This window comes from Pteropus alecto, unplaced genomic scaffold (genome assembly GCF_000325575.1).
Source record: "Pteropus alecto unplaced genomic scaffold, ASM32557v1 scaffold195, whole genome shotgun sequence".
Taxonomy (NCBI): Eukaryota; Metazoa; Chordata; class Mammalia; order Chiroptera; family Pteropodidae; genus Pteropus; species Pteropus alecto.
Window position 1 is genome coordinate 6,790,621 of NW_006438073.1, and position 19,469 is coordinate 6,810,089.

Sequence of the window (19,469 nt, forward strand, 5' to 3'; positions counted from 1 at the left end):
TATACATGTTGTTTATAGATCCCACAACCGATCCGCAAAGCATGTGCTGTTATGCTTGGTTTCATATCATGTCCGAGGAATTTTTTAACCATTTAGACTTTGACGGTGATGAAGAGAACAAGCAAGGGCTTCCCTGAGTTTTCAGGCCCTCTGGTGCGTCTATTTCCGGCTACTAAACGTAAACATTTGTGAACACGTGTCATGTGCTCCCTCGGGGGTAGTATAAAACCTTGAGAAATGTAGGAAAAAAAAGGGAAACGCTGATTTTTGCTCTGGAATATGGCTCTCAACAATAATTGACGTATACTGGTTATGTAAGACCTCCCAGCTGCTCCAGTCAGAATGCTGTTTGACACACAAATTTGTGGGTATCTATCCAATCTGCTTTGGCTCTCAAGAAATTAAGTTTTATTAAGGTACATAAGTATATTGGGAAAATTATGTATTTCTGTCGAATATGCTAGTTTTGCTCTTTTACCTACTGTTTTAGAATATGGTAATAGCATCTTAATATAATTTACATTAAAGCTTCTCATGGCAAATTAATCTGGTGTTTCACATTAAAACATAATTCTTATGTATATATCAAGATTCGACTATATCGATTCATTTTTTAAAAGTTTAGACCACAGTACCCTGATTTGTAGTTCTATTAAACCCGGTTATATAATCCTGAAAATGTTTAACATCACATGTATTTTAAATTATTTAAAAGTTTATTTTATACGTTTTGAAGATTTAAATTTTTTTAAATTTATTTCACAAAAGGCTCGTCTTTTCCAGAATAAATTTAACTTGCCTTATGCAATTAGTAATAAGAAAGACTCAAATTAATTGAAACATAGCTAAATAAAACCTTTTATTAACTAGATTTCTTTTTTTCTTTTTGCTCTGCTTTTAGAGAGAAAGCGTAAAATCACTGGAAAACAAGTAAGATAGTAAGGTTTTGTTTTAAAAATTAGCCTTCAGTTTTAGTGCTGAGGTCAGTACATAGCTAGCCCACTTTCCATGTTATAAACTATAGAGTCATGATTCATTTAAAATAATGAATCAGAGACACCAGTGTTCTCTGACTCATGAAAGAAATATTAAATTGTTTGGTATTTGCTAAGGCAGAAAAGTGAGCTAATAGATGTTGAGGATACTTTCAGCCATGAAAGACTGAATCAGAATCGGCTTCCTGGTTATCACTTTGAAAACCAAGAAATTAAATTAACCCAAACTCATTTGTACCTGAGCGTGCTAATTAATCAAATGGTTTAACAAATGGGTGGGCGAGAGATGACATAGACTTGTGGGAGAAAAGCTGAGGCCATACTTTCGGTGAGAGACACTCCCCATTTAAAAACAACTGTAATGAAAGCTACACATCTGTCGAGAGCAGCCAACAGTCCCGGCCTAGTCTCTGCTACGTAATTTCCCTTAAGTCCCGCGTCACCCGCGCCTTTCCAGAACCTTCTGAAGACGAGTCCTGCCTCAGAGGTTCTTTCCGCTCCACTCTGCTGCAGGCTTCCTCATTATAATATCGGGTAATGAATATACACGGTCCGACAATACGCCTGTGCCAGGTCCTGTCCTCAGTGACATACAAACCTCCCGTCCCATAGACCTGGCTCTCGTGCCAAACCTTCTCCTAGTTCCCTGCACCTGAGAATTCGCAGGTTTACACGCTTCGTTTTTCCGCTTTCTTCAAGCGAATCTTACCAGACGCATGGTGGAAATCTCAGAGTTAGAATGCTGATTTCTCCATCACTAACTTCGTTTACCTCCTGACTTTCCAACTTCCAAAAAGAATGCGAGGGGACCCGAAAGACACCGATGCAATAAGAGCCAGCGGAGAAAAGGGCTAGAGATGCAGAGAATTCCATCGGGAGAATTATGCTAAGGAAGGCAGTTTGCACTTGAACCCAAAGATACCACTTAATTAGATTCACGACAGGACAGGAAAAAAAATAAAAATAAAAAACAGGAAACACACGTTGCACTGCTCCCCTGTGCTGAGAGGAAGTAAATCAGAGCATCAGGAACGCCTTTTCTGGGCTGAACTTCGAGACGAGTTTCCTCTGTGGTTCTCTGTCTCGAGGCCTGTCACGCGATAGGCGTTTCATACATAGTTGCAGAGTGAGGGCTGGATGAGGAATGTGAGTGGCACTTGGCTCTCGAAGGAGAGGGCAAGGCCGGCTCCTTGGCTCCTTCCACTACGGAGGCCCCTTGGCAGAGGGTCAGCGTGAAACGGCACACCCCTGAGCTGGTCGGCTGCGTGCCCCTGTCCCGCTAGCCCGTGTGGGTGTCCAGTTAAGATGGTCTGAACCTTCATCTCACAGACTCTCGGCAGCCTCAGGCCCCCGTCCACTGTTTTCTTGTTTGGGGTTTTCTTTCCTTTTTTTGCTTTGATTTTGTTGTTGTTGTTGTTTTTAATTTGGATTCCAAACTCCTGCTGTGGCCTCTCCATCACTGTTTCTATTTCTACTCAGAACTTCTAGTGACAGAAGTCGACGGTGGCAGATTTTGTTTCCACTGAAGGCTTGGGAGTCGCAGTGTGGGGTTACGGGACAGAATGGGTGAAGAGTTAACGTGACAGCTGGACATTGCCATCTCAGAGACAGCCGTCTCTCGCCGCGACTTCCTACAGAGCTGCGGGGGCCTCTCATTATTGTCCGTTATGCATAGCAACTTGACTCTCTGTCTTTCCCTCCCATTCAGTGGTTCAAAAAGCCCATCTTCGAGTAATCAAAAGGTACCTGGGCTATTTCTCAAACAAAGAGAACTATCCCGAAGAGAAATGCAGGCCTCCTCAAACGACCGGCCGAACTAGAACCAGATTTAAAATAGCAAAGGTTTTCTCCCTGCCGCATGTGTACTGACGGATGGGGTCCTGAAAGCCAGGCCACCAGCCTCCACGTGTCCTGGGGACCTGCTCCCCGTCAGCGTACCCGCGTCCTCGCGCAGGAGGCCAGGCCTCCAGGAGCGCCGGGCCTGGGAGGCAGCGAGCATCACGGGGGGAAGGACCCGGCCTCCGGCCTGGCTGAGCTGGGTTTGTCTTCTCGCTAACGCCCACCTTGCAGTTTGCTCTTGGACAGTCTTCAGAACTTTCTAGAGCTTCGCTTTACTCATCCGTCAAATGGAGAGAAGAACTCTTAATCTTAGCGTCGTTATGTGCCATTTGCCCTTCAAGGCGACTTTGTTTTTCCGGACCGTTTGCGTTGTGAGGTTCCTGTCTCACTGTGTCAGGAGAGGCTTTGCTTCAGAGGACTTTCAGGCACGGTGGGACAGCTAGAGGGGACAGCTAGAGGAGACGCCACTGTCATGCTCGCGGGGCGGGCGAGCTGCCCTGGGGGACGATGGGCTCGCATGGCCTCGGCTGCACGTCCTCGCTGCTGTGCCCGCTGGCCGCGAGCACGGCTGTAGCCTCGTGACCTCGGTGTCTTCTCTACCTGAGAGAAATGAAGCTGCACCTTGGGGTGTCATTAGAGAAGGACTTCGTTAGGGCTTGGTGCACAGGGCCCGGGGGCTGACGCACAACGCTCAGAGAAGCAGGCCACAGCCTTTCTCCCTTGGGGGCTGTTCCTCTCTGAGGGGCGAAGGACGAGGCACGTGCACCTCTCACTGTTTGGGCAGGGACCTTCGTTCGGGTGTCAGCAATCTCTAGGTTGTCCCCTAGGCTCCCAGACCTCTCTGCCGGAGCACATCCGCCCTCTCTGGCTGTCCCCTTCTTCTTCCCGCGCGAGGAACATGTCACCCCTCCCCGTCCACGTGCCACCTGCTGTTTCAGGGAAACGCCCCGTTGTCCCTATAGACAGGATCGTTTCCCAGTCACAAACCAGCACTCTGAATCCTCCACTGAAGGGGGACACGGCCCTTCCAACTCTGCCCCAGAACCCGAAGTCATTCCTTAAGCCCCGTTACTGAGACCGAATTAACCCTGTAGCTGCCGAGGGGGCACGGCCTGTGCTGAGGGCCTGCACCAGCCTGGCCGGCACCTGTCCCTGTTCGTTTCTGGGCTCCGCTTATGCAGGAAAGCAGGATGGGAGGAGGACCCTCAGGTCCGTATCAGGTCCGTGGGTCTCTAGGGAACGCAGAGAAGGAAATGGCAACGTTTTTGGTGTTTGCCACTGAACAACAGCATGGGCGAACCGGTACTTTGTTACCGGTAAAAGAAAGGGGTTGAGCCAGATGGGCTTCAGGGACCCACCGGCTCACGACAGGCTTTGATACCGAGCTTCGGTCAATCGAAAGTAGCCTCGAAGTCTTAGAGCGTGTTTTCTGAGTGTATCCCAGTAGAGTACTTTGGCTGCAAAAGGCTAAAAGTTATTATTTGGGAATAATAAATCAGGGCAAAAAGAGATGTAGAGTCCATGGTATTTTATTAGTTTCGAGTTTGCTAATCCTTATTTTATGAGATTTGATTTTCATGACGTTTTCTTTCCCGTTCCTATTGTCAGAAAAAAAAGGATGCCTTTTGTGTTCGGTGAAGAGATAGGCCAGAGCCTAATGAATGTGTGCTTTGCCTGTGTTCGGATAAATGAGATAGTTACGGCAAGTCATTGCAGGGTACGGGGGCCCTTCTGTTTACCATGGTAAAATTAATACCTTACAAGTTTCCTAAGGAATTTGTAAGATGTCATAGATTTATTTTTAATATAATTTCAAAGTTGGAAAGCTAGGGACTCTGAAGCCTGATCCTTGATAAGTTCATTAGAAAAATGCAGAACAAAATGACATGTTCAACGGAAAATATTCCTCCATAACATTTTATTATCACTCCAAGACTAAACATTGTAATTTGCAAGTCATTTAAAAATAACCTGAAAATAGGAGTCCTCTTAAGAGTATATGCAACATTTTGCGTGATTTTTTTTTTGATTCTCTATTTTTTTCTTGACTCACTATATCAAAGAATTGTGGTCTATATGGTTTCACAGAAGTAAGCCAAACCATGGACCGCTTGAGCTGAGGGGCTCCCCGAGACCACCTGTCGCTGGGAGAGGTGGGTGTCCTCCTTTTAAAGGATGGAGAGGAGACATTCTTGGTCGCCTCCTGCATTTATTCCCATAGACATCAGCCAGCGGTCACTCTGTTCACTCTTTTGTATCCCTGCATTCTGTGCATCTTCACTTATCTGTTTTCTTAAGTACAGGAAATACTTGCAAAGCAATTAGCACACTGCGTAATCCTTGTTAAGGATTAACATCAGTATCATTCTATGCATGTGAATTTTTGAGAGATGAATCCAAATCTGGGGGAAATATCGGTCAATTAATAAACGTATTATTAAAATATCTTCATTCTATACATATAGATTCATAAATCCAAATTTTGTTTCCAATAATTCAGTACTAGAATAATATTACTATTACAAACATATACCAACAACAATTAATCGTATCAAATTGAGAATCAAGAAGATATTTAAATTTATCATTCTCCACTTGTTTTCGTCTATGAAGAAATTGCTCATTTCCAGATCTTTTCTTTTTGGCTCAATTCATTCTTTTGGCTTTTTGAAAAAAAAAATATATACATAATTTGAGTAAGCTTTAATTTAACATTTTTGTATCTACCAATTTTTTTGAACAAATTTGGAAAAAAGCAGCCAGGAGAGCATAATTACAGTAAGAAAATGTTTTTGTGTGTATTTACGCACATTTGTGTATAGGTATATTAGGAAATCAGAAACTCTCCTAAAAAATTATAACGCAACTCGCTCATAGGAAAGAAGAGGCAGATGGGCGATTTCTATAATTGGATTATTTTGGGGAAACCTTATCAAGAAGAATTGCAGGTGCAGACATCCAAATTTTCCTAGCAACCAACTACCTTCGGTCCCACTCACCGCCAACCCCACTAAGTACACCCCTGTCTTTACGCAGAACTAAATGTCTTGCAAGGACAACTTGTGTAAAGAGAGGTTTGTAGAGATTCACAGGACAAGCGCCTAAATATAGTACAGCACCTTATCATCCCTCATCATCACAGGGATTTGGGCTTCAGGCCTGAACATCGGTCGGTCAGAAGCTCAATTTTATTAGCATATTCCAAGAGGTAATTAGTCCATTAAGAAGCAAAAGTACAAAAACTAGTCTAATGTGCATTAAGTCATTTACGGGGCAAGTGTAAGCCTGACTCCGGTTCAGATTCCAGAAATAAAAGCTGAGCTTGGCCTTGCTACCTGGTCTGTTTCTCCCGATCTAAATGTATTATTAGATGTATGAGATTCGCTTATCAAGAAGTAGGTAAGAATAACGAATTACAAGAGTATTTTTCTTTTCAGGTCATTGTTGGAATGAGTTAAAGTTGCCCAATGTACATTTCATTAGCCAGACAGTGAGCTCTATGAAGTTTCCCACTGGTTCTGCAGTACCCAGCACAGTGCCCGGTCCGAGTAGATACTTAATGAAATACCGACCGACTCATTAAAGTCGGGTCGCGTCCTTATTTTCTAAACTTTAGTGGTGGACACTGCTACTTATTAGACCATCGCTTTCATCCACTCAGAAAATATGCGCACGTCTTAGCTCTGGGTATGTTTTGTAGGCCAGCAGGAAACTCTTTAATCGTTTTCGATATAATGCTACGAAATTAATGTAATTGGTCAATAACAGGGAAGCATAAATTTGTCGAAACATCTGAAGCAAAACACATTTAGAGCTCACTGCTAGGTGTCCCTGGTAATTGTTCTGGTGTAAAACCATCAGCGAAGCAAACAGGATGACCCGCTCAGATCCCAGCTAACCCCTCAAGGCCGTTAAGTGCACTAGAGCATAAATACATTAAGTTTGATTCCGATCAACCTGAAAGTGGTTAATGCTAACTTCTAAAATATGCTAAATAGCCTTCTCGATACGAGCTGGCTTAAAACCCCAAACCTTCACATCTTATTATCAGGCTTTCTTTAAAACAATTTGACGTGCCGGCCCAACATCACCCATGAAGAGAAAGGGAGATTAGCCCGCACGTTGTCGCCTGCCATTCACCTACCAGCGGAAGACCCAAATAACTCCACATTCACGCTTAGATTTCTTGTATCTCAGGTCCTCTTCTTTTCAATAAATTAAACCAAACCGGAAACAGGTTTTATTGCTTACAAATGAGTGCTCCTGCTGTGTGATTTCATGTGAGACCTTATATTAACAATGTTGTTTTAGGGATTTGCATAAACCGTGGACTGTTTTACACTTGTTTTGTATTCTAAATCAGATCAAGCAAAAATGTGAGGGTGTTAAAAAAAGTGCTCGGAGGAAGGATAGGTCATCAGATAATTCAGAGATTGTTTTAAAACTTCCCCTCCCCCCCAAAAAAATATTAAATAGTTCCCTTAAAGATACCTTAAAGAATTTTCGTTAATAAGACAAACTGCACTCATTTCTCCTCCCAACTTTATCTGCCAATTTGCCTATTATTTTGTGACTGTCGAAATATAAGTTCTTATTTCTTTGTATTAGTTAGGGCTTTAGGCTAGTGTTTTGGGGCATGAATCTTATCCATCCATCCATCTTCTTAGAGTTTTCAGCCAAGGGGTCTGTACACAAGAGGACGATAGACAGAATAAGGAACAAAGTGCCAGGTAATGAATTAGACTGGGAAATAACCCGGACTGTCTTCAATTTCAGGATTCTTGTGAAAAATCACACGGGAACACGTGGCCTAGACCAGAGGTTCCTTATTTCATTTCCTGTATCTCTGCCTAATGAACCAGGCAAGTGTAGAGATTAGATTTTATTGTTTCAGCGTGGGGAAGGGCCAGTCAGGATTGTCGCTGGTGAGAGAGGGAAGAAATGGGGTGTGGCATCCGCGTGGGTAGACACACGTAGACACATACGCGCACACACGCACACACACACGCACGCGCACACACACACGCACACACGCACACACTCGGGGTGTGGCATCCGTGTGGGTAGACACACGTAGACACACGCACACACACGCACACGCACACACACACATGCACACACAGCCCCGTCGGCTGTAACCCTGTGTAGCGTGGTGTTTGCACATCCCCACCTTTTCTCGCTGATGATTCTTTTAAACTCTTAGCTGAAAGTGGTTGGAGCAAATGCTTGCTTTCTCATTCTGTACATCTTTTTTTCTCATGCGGCCTCTGCATCATGTTTGTCTGAAGCGAACTGCGAGGAGAAAGAACGTGTGTAGGTATTTCCTCCCCTAGAAGGAGCTCCAGCTCAGCAGTGGTTTCCTGGCCATTTGCCCCTCCGCCACCCCCTCCTTTCCTAGGCAAAAGCCACACATGTCATGATGCTGCCTGGTTGTCACCGTAGCCACACGGGATGTGGCAGGGAATAGAGTTTACATATTCAAGGCCACCATCATAGGGCTTAAGCACAAAAGGAGGCAGTCACAGCCGACGCCCCAGGAGACTTTAAACCACATTGAAATTTTCTTCTGATGAGCCGGGGTTGGACAGGGCGGCCCCGCCGAAGACCAGCCAGTTCTCTTCTTGCCGCGTAACAGCGAGAGGAGAACGCGGTGACAGCAGCTCCCGATCCTGCGCACCTCAGATCACGTTAACGTGGGTGGTCTCAGTCACGTGCCGCCGGGGTGGGACCACCTACGTAGCGAACGTGTTCACGTGTTACAGAAACGGTTTGAGGAAAGCGTTGTGCAATGTTCTTTTGGCCCAGAAATAGCCTTCCTCCTCTTTGTCCCTGCATCGAAATAAAATATCAGAAGGTTTTGTCGCTCTTCTTTAGAATATAAAGATTGGTGATCTTTTTCTTTATAGAACTACAGTTACCAACGAACAGTTGAACAGTTTCCTAGCCCTAAACTATTAGATAGCAACTGTCACCATGGTAACGAAGTTGAGTGCTTTAAATTGTTTCTTATAACGTTATTTTTGGAACTTTACCTGAGGTGGGAGATAGGTACATTTAACTATTTAAATACTAAATTTGGAATGTACTCGTGAGTTATAAATAGTATGAGAAAGCATAGTATTAGCGGGTTAAAATTCTGAGACATTTCTTATATTAGGAAAATTATAAACATAATTTTGGTTGTTTGTACCTATTAGTATGGATGAGATGCAATATCACAATTCACATTTTTATAATAAAATTAATAATTAATGCAACATAGAAATGAAAGATTGAATAATAACAATAGTTTTTAAAAGCTATGTATGTGAATAAGAAGAAGAAAATTATTACAAACTTAATTTTTAATGTCTCTTCTCTAGGTAAAATACATCAATATAACTATCTTAATGATTAGTTCTTTTTGAATACAGTAATGACAAGAAACATTTTAATAAATAAAGGCTAAATATGTTACTTTTGTGGAGTATCTGATGCTTTTAAAAGTATTAGATAGACTAATACTTTTTTTGGTGATTTTTATGGGGAAAGATGTAATATCTATATCTCTCTATTGGTCTGTCTGTCTGTGGAATTAGTCATGTTCCTCATTAAGATATTTTATTATAGTATTAGAGGACTTTGGAAATTTTCTGGCTTTTGAGTTTAGAGATAGAGATAACGCATGGGACAAATTAAAACTTAATCCTCAATTCCACACAGTATATTGTTTTTAGCCTGTAGTTTACCGTGAAACATAGCATGTTGACGTTAACATATATACATACATGAGCCCTGCATTAATCTAAATCTGAGTGAGATGAATGATTACGGTGACACGTTTAACTAAAGATGTCTTGCTTTTCTTAGTTTGTGTTCCAGAAATACTATCACTATTATAGAACGGCTTCGTATTTAATATTAAAATTTTAGTACTACTTAAATTTTTATTCACCGAATATTACTTTTCCTATAGTATGTAATTGCATACAAAGGATCCTCAGACTGTGCCTTCCTTACCTTTAAAAAAAAGTCTCTAATTTACACGATGTTGCTCATAAATTAAACTCTCTGATGCGATTTTTTATCAGTTCACAAAGGAACAATATGCAGCTTCATGTAAAATATGTATTATAAAATAAATACTTTATTGCTAGTTATGCCCAAAGAGACATAGCCTATTTTTCACATTAATTAAGAGTCTCGGTTCTTCTGTTCTGTAGAAATTGTCTTTTATCGAGTGGAGATGATAACATGAAAGATGCTACAGCGAAACTGTGCATTTGACTCTCCTTCATGCTCAGGAGGTTCAACATTTTAAAAGTTTCATTATATCTCTTGGGCAAAAAGTAACACCGCCACCTCGTGAGGTCTGGCCTGCTCGGCCTGGTGTGCCGGTCTCTGTCCAGGCACTGAGTCTCTAACTTTGGGAATCCTCAGTGAGAAGGCACAGTTGATGTTGAAACTGATTAATTTTGCTTGTTTGGATCAACTGGTATATTTGCAATATACAGATTTGAGATGAATTCAATAAAGGGCATAAGAAGTTCATCTAGTACATTTTTAATCAAGGCCTAGGGTCAGTGGGAGACATCCTTCATTCTGAGCACCTGCCGTGTGCCAGGCCAGGTAGTGGACATAGACAGGACACCGAACGAGACAGGCAGAGACAGATGCAGCTTTTCATCTGCCAAGAGATGAGCGGAAACAGTGACGAGACAGCGTACAGGGCCGTGTCGTGCAGTGGCAAGGGCAGAGACCTTGAACTAGAGACTTCTGTGAGTCTGCGTTTCGGACGTATCTATAAAACACCTCTTTCATAAAGCGTCTGTAGGAATGCGTGCAGGGATGTATTTTAAAGTACTGAACCGCACGCCTGGCCTGCGGTGGGTCCTAGGTACTTGGTAGCTTCCTTCCTCTTCTAGAAGTTCAAGGTTAAACCATACTTCTGGAGAAGACAAAGGCCAGCTCTTCGTCGCTGCCTGTGTCGTTCTGGAAGCCGTGGCCTCCACACTGGGCCGCTGTTTCCTTCTGATTTGAGAGGGTGACAGGGGGTGCTGACCAGAGGGCCGGGAACAGGGTCATGGGGACCCGTCCTGTGAGGAGGGCTTGCCTCTAACACCCCCCAGGGTGGAGCAGGGTCTTCGGCCGGCAGGCACGTTCTAGGGGAGGGAAGGTCTGATCCTCCCGCCTCCCGTCCCAGCTGGTTTTGTGGTCCCCATATAAAATGCAGCAGCACTAGGAGCTGTTGGGTTTTAATTCAATCCAGTGACCAGTTATTTAGCACCCGCCACATAAAAGGCTGTGTAACTTGCTCAGGCTTTGGTGGGTGATACGGCCCCTTACTGTACTGGCATCTGCAGGACAGAGCTGTCCCCTCGGTGACCAGTTTTTTTCACATCATCTGCCACAGAAGCCTAGGCGCCTGGCGGTGTCTAGAATATCTGTGGACGACGGCAGTGTGTTTGTGAACAAAAACGGCAAAATACCATGCTCTGTATCTTTCAGGCAGCTCTAGGTCATGTGGAGTAACGTCAGGCGTGATTATTAAACAAGACCACTTTTAAGAAGATAAAATGAACATTTATATTCCTTTAGAATAAAACCTATCTTAAATTTCTATAAACTGTTATGCCTCGTACATATAACAAAAATAGGCAGTGAAAAATAAATTGCACCTATTTGAATTCTTCTTCCGAGGTGTCCTGAAACTACACGTCACTTTAATCATAACAGGGCTGCGTGGCAGCTGGGCCGTGGTGTATGCCAGCCGCGCCAAAGACGTGCAGGAAAGAGTCCATGAGGGACGCCCTGCTCAGCCCTTGCCAGCGTGCCAGGGACGTCCACAGCCCAGCACGTTCGTATCCATAGGAACACAAATATTCTGGATGTTATTCAGATCTAGACAGCATTGTCCTGGTCATGGTGGCTGGCTGCGGTGATGCTGACGTTGGTACTTAGGTATAAACTTGGATTTATGGATCAGTCTTGGCCGGCCTCTGCTTTATTATTTGATGTCTGCCTCTTGGCATTATATTAAACCTAAAACCTGGATTTGTGGCTCCCAACCTTCCTTTAGGGGCTGCTTGGTGGCTGGCTTCAAAATGCACAAACTCTCGGTGATTGCTGCTCAGTTAGGTGCAGAGGGCTTCACCGACTGCATGAGAATAAGGTTTTCGGAAAGCATTATTTCCAGCCGTTACGTTCCAGAGGTTTGCAGAGGTGCACCTGTGCATTTTTGTTGAGCTGAGGAACGGGAGCCCCAGGGTGTGCTCTCCTTGTGGTCTGTGTGAAGCACCCCGGCTGGGCGTGCGCCCTGAGGGGCAGTGAGCCCAGTGCTGTGGAGACTCACCCCTAAACCTCACACCTGGGGAGATCCGTTCTCTCCTGGGCTGGCCTCTGCCCAGGCCCTTTGTCCGCATCCTCTGTGAATCACAAGCTCGTAGGACATTCTTCTAGCAAGCTGTTACGACCTACCCACCGAGTGTCCCCAGAGCACTGGCTCGTCCCCTCTCAGCACTCATTGCTCTGAATCATCATTTCCTAAACCCCCAGAACAGTCCATCAGTGTGGCGTGGGACCCACTCGTTTTTATGGCCCGAGTGATGAAAACCTTCAGGCAGGCTTGAGCTGCAACCCTGGACAGGGCCATTATCTCCAGCCCCTGGAAAGGCATCTGACAGGAAGCATTCAATGACTGTCGAAGAAATAAAACTAATTTTCAATAATTAGAACAATAGTTAAAGTCCTACGTTTCATTCTGCCACTACCGGAGTTTCTTACCTGACCTCTAATTCATTCGTTGGATTTTTTTTTTTTTTAAAGCTGATATTATATAAACTGCCTGGCACCTAGGAAATGTCCAACAAACAAGTTTTCTCCTTCATCCCTTTCATGACATACATCATCGGGGTCTGCTGTCTTTTTTTTTTTTTTTTTTTTTTAGAATTATTAGATTTTACTTTTTCCCAGTACTCCTAAAACTCAGCTTCACCCAGGACAGGCCAGACTTCTGGACTAACAACTCCTTCCTGGGCTGTCACCCTTTTCAGGAGACAGAATTTATCAAATACCACGGTGCCAGGAGGTTTCCGCCCCGGAAATCTGAACCAGTCACAGAACCATATCTGCTTCGGTGTGGACACACATAGCATCATCAGAACAGCGGGCGCCACCTCTTGCCTTCCCTCGTGGGATACACTTCTCCCTGTCCCCCACGGGGTTCGTTACTAAGAGGTGTTGGAGTATCATAGCCGGCCCTTAATCAAATCATTGGAATTTTTTAAAAGTTTGATTTCCCATAATTATAAAGACATGTTTTCTGATAGCACATAAACTGGCTCATTACAAATGTCTCATAAACATTCCTCTTGTGCCAGATTATTGGGGTTTTCTGCTTATTCCCATTGCTTTCACGGTGTTAATGAGCTCAGAGATGGATTTTATGTTTTAGAATTTATTTTAAATTACATCTTTGATCTTATCCGTTTCTTAATAGTTTGCAGTCTTACGGCAAGTTCAGTACACTTGCTCTTTATTCGGTGAAAGTAAACATCACATGGTTCACGATGCATCACGTTTTTTTGAAAGTGTGTATACACATGTATCCATCCATATTCATCCACATGCACGCAGAGATAAATGATAGATGAATAGATGCTAATTCTAAGACAATTAGGATAAAATGTTAACGGTAAGGGAATCTAGGGTAGAGGCATATCGATGTTATTTTCGCTATTTTTGTTTCTGCAACATTTTGTAGATTTGAAATTATTTTCTAACAGAAGGTGAAAAAAAGTAAACAAGCGAACTTATCATTACTTCATAAATTCTAGTGACTAGTGGTATATGATACAAATGCTTTGTATTTAATGAGGAATAAAATAGTCTTTATGGCGAACCTAAGATATAAAATGACAGTGTTATGCGCCACTCACTCACACAGAGATGTGTCCTTGAGGGTGTCCGTGGCCCCGTGCGCGGTGGTTGGTGCTCGTGTGTGTGTCGCCAGCGCCCCACATGATTAACTTGTCTCGGCAATAAAATTTCAGTGGGGTCAAACGAAGATCTCAGGGACCTCAGAGGCCCAGGCCTGTCTGTCAGCGTGACGTAGCCCAGCCTAGACGAACACACTGGAATCGTGCCGTGTAACCCACACTGCCCGTGACAGCGGTGCCCTCAACGTTTGTTGAGCTCCTTGCTTAGATGCAGGGGTGGCGTGGAGGCCGACTCTTCACCCATCACCATGTCCTTTAGAGATGCCACCGTCACCGTAATAGCATCATTTTCTGAGTTACCTTTTGGTCTTTAAACGCCCGCGAAGATTGCTGTACGCACGGCCTCGTCCTGAACACCGCAGCGAGCATAAGCTCACGAGGAGCACCTCCTTCCAGGCCCCTGCAGCGCTGAAGGCCGGACCGGCCCCTGATCGGGAGGCTCCCTTTCCCCCGTCTTTCTGGGCAGGCGTCTCCCCCACTTCTCTTCCGGCCTCTCCCCAGTCCTCGTCAGGCCGAGGCCTGATCATCTGCGACTTGCCTCCAAGGCCACACGTCTGTCCCCTTTATCCTGACTTGTTCTTTCTCACAAACCCGTCTCATTCTTCTATGTCCCGTGAACCCGAGGAAGCCTCCTGTGACTTCACACCGGCACACGGGATCTGGCAAGTCGAGAGATCTGTTGCTCAACTCTTAGAAGTGCGACTGTCGTTTTGGTGGCAGAGGGGAGCGGGTGATGTGGAAGCAGAAGACGCTTCCTATGGCTAAGTCATGACTTTACCGCTTTCAAGCGTTTGCTGGTCTCTAACGTCTTGGCTGTCACCGTGTCACCGCGAGGAAGCGCGTTTACTGGTCGTATTTTCGTTACGTACATCTGGGGGAAGGCGCATCAGTGTCTACTCCCTTGCAACTGTCCATCACATTCCTGAGATCTTCCTTGGAGATAAACACGCAGGGATGAGAACCATAAATTCTAGATATTATTAAATTTTTGTAATTTAAATAAGCTTTACGGGGAAAGGAAGAGATGTCATCCACAAAAGAATCGTGCCGTCTCAGTTATATGGAATGGTGGCTTTGGGACGTGGACGTGTTCCTTATCGACTGCGGGACCAAGGCTGGTCCTCCCAGCAGAGCGAAAGGCGCCCGGAGTGGATTATGGGCAGGTGACCTTCCAATTCCTTGGAATTGCAGTGGAAAAACTGACCGCGAGTGTTGTTCTAAACGCATGTGACCACAGACATTTTGGGGCCAGTGTCGACTGTGACTTCTGTGACCGTTAAGGTGTTCCTGTGGGATCACCATTTACTGTCAAACTTCCTGCAAGTATTCAGTGGGAAAAAAAAACTAAAGATATTTCTAGGTAGACTATCTTTATAAAATGTTATAAATACAATATAAAATGTGAAGAAATGTAATTTTCTTTTTTTTTTTTTAGTAAATACAATATAAAATGTGAAGAAATGTAACTTTTTTTTTTTATCCAAATTGAAGTTGAATCTGGAGATCACGCTGGAAAGTTCTGGCCTCACACCACCCGCCTCTGAGAACATATTTCCTAGGGTTGGGTGTAGTCAGTCGGGCTGACGGAGGGCCCAGGCCCGGCAGGGGGGCAGGGCACTGATCTTATTGGCGGGCTGTCCCTGCTGGCAGCCGCTGGGACAAGCACTCAGATCCGCGGCCAAGGCACCCAGACAAAAGTCCGTTTGGGTCCAGCGCTTCTCTTGCATCCTGCGCCAACCCCAAACACGAGGCATCCCGCTATAGCTTCAGGGTGCTGTCTGCACCCCGCTTCCATCCATGCAAGCGCTCGGCTACTTCCGAGGCTCGGCAGCGTTCGGGGACCCTGAGCTGACTGCGTGGACGAGGCACAGTTATTTCTATGCCAACTGCTGCCAAACCCTGCTGGCCCACGGGGGGGCTGGGGATGGCGCCCCCTCCCTGGGCTTTTCCCAGGAGAGAGGTTGCAGATCCCTCTCCTCTTAGGTTACGTCACCTCTACTCCCTGACCTTGGCACACGAGGAACGAGGAACGAGGAACGCGGAGAGGAGAGAATCTCTGATCACACAGCCTCTTCCATATGCTCACCTGACGGTCCCCTCCGCCACCCGCAGAGCGCCCCCTGCCCTTGGAGGGTGGAAGATGGGAACCGTGGCCTCGCGAGTGACCGTTCCTGCACCCTGGGCGCCCTGGGCTCCCGCAGGCATCTGCACCTTTGGAGAACCCAGTGACCGGGAATTTAAAAGACAAAAACTTTTTTCTCAAATTTTCTGCAATAACAACCCTTCCCTAGGGCAACAAGATCTAGCTGCTGCCCCAATAGGAAGAAGGTCAGAATATATAGGTATTAACTAGGAAAGAGGGCCTAGGTATATATTTCAAAATATCCTTTCACGGTGCTCAGGTTGGGGGCCCCCTGATCAGGCTAACTTCATCATTAGACGCAACCACCTCCTGTGATAGAGAAGCATAAGATTGTCACAAACGTGGGCATTATAATGGCAACATAATAATAATGACACAGTCAGGGTGTCCAAGTGGATTAGATAAAGTGTTCATCTCACCTGATAAGCCATTATTAGCTTTTATTCATCAAGGCAGTTACAGTGATGAAGAACTTTATAGCATTCGAGATTATACACTGCATTCTAAGTCTGTTCAGACGATACCAATTTAACTACACCATTGACCCATTAAAAAAAAAAAAATCTTTTCCTTGAATTCTGCTTGCTGCTAATCAGGCTAGTCTCAATGTTTTAGATAGGTTGACCAATTGAAAACCCAGCTTTAAATATTGTAGTCGTTTAGAAATAGAAGTCTTTGCTTCAAACTATTCCGAGTTGCCGCTTGAAGCAATAAAAATGTACTTTATAGCTTGTTAACCTAGATCTCATGGATACCCTCTCTACAGTAATGTAAGCACATCATTGTTTGCTGTATAAATCAGCCTCGTCAGAGCAGTGCTCTCCAGTGATTTTTTAAAGTCAGAGTAAACCAATCCATTCTGTCTTCCGCGACTATCCGGCCTGGCCTTGGTGTTCTCCTTGTGCAGTGGTATCTTGAATATGAATAACTCTCTTTAGCTGACTTTAGCATTTTATAGAAATGTTTGTTTGTTCGTTTGTAACTTCTACTTATATCAGCACCCAGCAAATATATTCACTGAGTTTTATAGTGTCATTATTTGCTTGTAAGGCTCTTGAATATGCACACACGCGAGCACACACACACATTATATATATATGTAATGTGTGTGTGTGTGTGTGTATTAACCTAGAGAGAGAATCATAAACGATCCCAGAAAGTCTTGGTTTCACTCCCCACCGTAAGTATAAATGAGATATTTAAGTCTAACAGGATAATGTATAGTGAAAACTTACCTTCTCTGGGTTCTCGTTCTGAGATCCTGGCCAGCTGTGTTCTTGATCGACTTTCTGCTTTTCCTCCAGGTCCTTCAGACTCTCCTTTCTGCCCCTCCCCTCCCCTCCCCTCCCCCACTTCTTCCCATCAGCATTTAAACGTTCTAGTATTTACATTTTCTACCATCGAAATTGTTTTCTTGACCCCGACTTCTGTCCCGGACCCGTCGCGGTGCTCGCTGGCCCGGCTTCATTTGTTCTCTGTGTCGTCACTTCCTCTCCTCGGGGTCACTCGGGTAAGGCAGAATGTCCGTCTCTCTGTCCTCACCACCCAGAAGGAGTGCCAGTGCTTTATTTGCTTTTTTGCTTTTCGGATGTGGAGGACAGTGTGTGGCCCGCTTGGGCGTCCCCGTTATCATCACATAAGCCATGAATCGGCCTCCTTGGGGTGGAACCCCACCCAACAGACTGTGTTGGAAGCCCCCCAGCAAGCTCTGGTTCACCCTGTTTTCCGGAGGCCCCGTAACCTGCGTGACCCCTTGGGCTGCAAGCCTCTGTGACGGACAGTTTTGCTGACCGGATCCTGGGACGGGGGGCAGCCCCTGTTGGAAGTCGCCCTTGGCGTTTTGGTCTTGCACCTCAGTGACTCAGCCTCCAGAAACACCCCTTTGCGAGGCAGCTATGAGCTCACTGCTGGGCTCGCGTCAGAAGTGGCCGCCCGATCCAGGGAGCCCCTGTGATTCTTGGCCTCATACTCTCACTCGGGGAGACTGAGACTCAGTGGCTAAGTCATGGGAAAGGCCTGATGAACCTTGTCAAATGGAAATAGCACATTTGGGATATCCCCAGCCTGACCCCAGCAGCGTTGCAGCTTCACATGAAAAGTTGGCAAGTGTCCCTTGGGGACCATTTGCCCTCTACTCTGCCACCCGAGATAAAGCTGGTGGCTCGATGGGGCCCGCACTTACATCGGTGTCCCTGAATGCCTGGGCCCGCTTCGCCGATGATGGGCTGAGCTGAGACCCAGGGGTGTCCCCTGGCCCCACAGCCGTTCACACCCAGCCCCCACTCGGCAGGACCGACAATGGTCGTGGTCGCTCCTGTCAGCGGGCAGAACTCGAGGCCGTCCTCAGCCCCCGCCAACACCCCCCTTAGTAAATCTCGTGTTCTCCTGGCTCTCAGGACATCGCCAGTGGCCCGGCTGTTTGGTCTGCCCCTTGGGAACTGGGCACTGGCAGGTTTGGGGGCTGCAGACATTGGAGACGAATCTCACCGTTAATCCAACCACCCGCATCACTCCCGCAGAGGCCACAGTGTGGACCTGTTCTCCGACGGGACTGAATGTGCTGCTCAGGTGGCGACATGGCTGCCCGGACCCATCTTCTTGCTGGACGTGGCACCACGTCCACCGTCACAGACTGGGCACTTCGTGAGGAACTCTGTTTCTGACACAGAGCCACCACTGCAGGCCATTCATATCACAGGGGCATTGGGGCACAGGGCGTGGCCCCCACCTCCTCCTGGAAAACTGACCGCATTGGACCTGCGGTCGCCTCTCGGGGCTGTTGGTGGCGGTGACTCATCACGGCTGACACCTTCTCAGCTTGTGCTGCCGTTCGGTCCCATCCGCTCACTTCTGCCACACTTTGGGGCCTTTGAAACAAATTTGTTCATACTTTTTTCTTTTCGGTTCATGTTTGCAGTCTGACAAAAGTAGGTCTTTTATCACGAAACTGCTCAAAACTGGGCTGGTGGGCCTTCTGGGCTGCCTCCTGCCCACAGGCAACAGGCATTGTTAAATACTGGAGCGACCTCTTCCAAAATTCTCCCCAAAATCCGACTTTGATCTCTTCCTGGTCCACACACTTTCGTAAGACACTTTGGTCACTGAATGTAGTTGTCCCCAGAGAGGGAGCATCGTCTCTTGTCCACTTCCTGGGTAGTTATCAAAACAAAGGGGCGAGGAATCACACAGACCTGTTCTGAAATTCTAATAATCCACCCCGGTCATTCCTGGACATGATGCTTTTTTCTTTACCTTAACAGCACGCCCAGCCCTGGACGTGGTGGGTTCAAATCCAGCTCTGATTCAACCACCCAGGTTCTCTCGTGGGCTTGTCATGAAGCGGGGTCATTAGGGCAATGACCACTGGCCAAGGTCTCTGTTCATCAAGTCACCCTACAGTGGTTCGCTCGGGCCAAAGTGGTGGCCATAACGGATCTCTCTCAGTTTTGTTAAAAGTCCTTGTACCTCTTGCAACCGGCTCCCCGGATGAAAGGTCTAGGACGAGAAGAGGTTGGG

The 19,469-nt window shown here is 45.8% G+C and overlaps 1 protein-coding gene across 2 annotated transcripts in view; it reads left to right on the forward strand.

Annotated features, from left to right (window-relative positions):
• Positions 1 to 19,469, forward strand: part of PACRG (parkin coregulated) — a 432,512-nt gene that overhangs the window by 100,312 nt on the left and 312,731 nt on the right. The window lies entirely within an intron of this gene.